This window comes from Ipomoea triloba, chromosome 16 (assembly GCF_003576645.1).
Source record: "Ipomoea triloba cultivar NCNSP0323 chromosome 16, ASM357664v1".
NCBI classification, from domain to species: domain Eukaryota; kingdom Viridiplantae; phylum Streptophyta; class Magnoliopsida; order Solanales; family Convolvulaceae; genus Ipomoea; species Ipomoea triloba.
In genome coordinates, this window is record NC_044931.1 from 16,344,925 (window position 1) to 16,346,386 (window position 1,462).

Sequence of the window (1,462 nt, forward strand, 5' to 3'; positions counted from 1 at the left end):
TACTAAAATAGGAAAATCATGAGAAAGACTAAAATTGTCTAAAAAATACCCCCTCTGTCCCATTTTACCTGTCTTACTTTCCTTTTTAGTTAGGGCATTTTTGTCTTTTAATATTTTTCTTTTGTTATTTTTCAGTTTAATTGATTTAGAACTTTAGGTAACCTTAGATTTTTAGTAACTAATTAAACCAATGGAAGGAAAAATAACAAAAGAAAAATAAAGAGACAAAAATATTCCTACTAAAAATAGGAAAAGTCATGAGAAGGCCTAAAGTTAATTTTCGACTATAGCAATTTTACCAAATTTAATCATCGACTATACTGAATTTTCTCAATTTAGTCATTGATTCTAACAATCGAGAATTCAATTAGGTAAAACCTTCAAAGTTAAGGACATAATTAAGCACAAAAAATCTTTTGAAATTAAATTATGAAAAATCACTATAATCGATGACTAAATTGAGTATTAACTTAAAAACTTTCCTTGAGTCATTAGAAGAAAAAAACACGAGGGACTTTGGGATGGGGCATCAAAGGGAATACGAATAAGTTGAAGGAGTTGTCCAAAACTTTGTGGTCAAGCGGCATAGCTGTGACCCTCCCAAGTAAGAGGTCACAAGTTCGACCCCCAGTGGAGGCGTTTTCTTCAGTAAATTGAGAAAGTATGTATGAACAGATATTACACATTTACATTGTAACAGGGTCAATACTCAATAGTATTAAAAAAAAAGTTGAGGGAGTTGGTAAATGGTTATGTTATGGGCATGAGTGTAAATACACAAGGGACAACGGAATCGCACTGTACAGTGTACACCCCTGCATAATATAGCAATTCTCATTTCATTGGTAGGTAGTAGGGAACAAAAGCTTAGCAGCGTTGCTTCTCATCCTCTTCTCGGCTAGTCGCCTACCGGTACCGCCAAGCCCCGTTTGGGGAGACACGGTATACTATCCTCTCAATCTCTCTCTCTCTCTCTCTCTCTCTCTTTCTCTCAATTGACTCGAATTTAGGGTTTTTACTGGTAAAATCACTTACAATCGCAGAGGAGAATTCTCATGGCGGCAACTCTGCTCTCCAAGCCTACGCTTTCCTCTATTTTCCTCGGCCAGCAATTGTAAGTTCACGCCTTTTCACCTATTTCAAAAGGTTCAAATTTCTGTATTCTTAATTCTCCTTCCCTTTTTATTGCAGATGCAATAGAGGAAATTCGAAGAGTTCTCCACAGTGTGGGTGGATTCTCTCGAAGAGGTCTCAGTCGCGTGGGTTGAGCCTCATGGTCCCCAGGTGTGCGGTGGATACAGCGTCGTTTGGAGGTAACAAACTTTTATCCGCTTCTTAAGTGTGAGCGAATTTTATTTTATTTTATTTTTTTTAAAAAGAGTAATTAAGCTTAAATTATGCCCAATGTTTAGTATATGAATTAAAAATTACAAAGAAAAGCAAAAAGGAAGATGGACAACAT

The 1,462-nt window shown here is 36.0% G+C and overlaps 1 long non-coding RNA gene across 2 annotated transcripts; it reads left to right on the forward strand.

Moving 5' to 3' along the window:
• Nucleotides 1-273: 273 nt before the first annotated feature.
• On the forward strand, nt 274-1,307 carry LOC116007994. 2 transcript variants are annotated; one of them, XR_004095403.1, is made up of 4 exons: nt 274-661; nt 850-942; nt 1,044-1,114; nt 1,192-1,307. It is a non-coding gene; the product is annotated as an uncharacterized LOC116007994 (long non-coding RNA). The 2 variants fall into 2 exon arrangements; XR_004095402.1 differs by lacking the exon at nt 274-661 and having other exon boundaries at nt 783-942.
• The last annotated feature ends 155 nt before the right edge of the window (nt 1,308-1,462 follow it).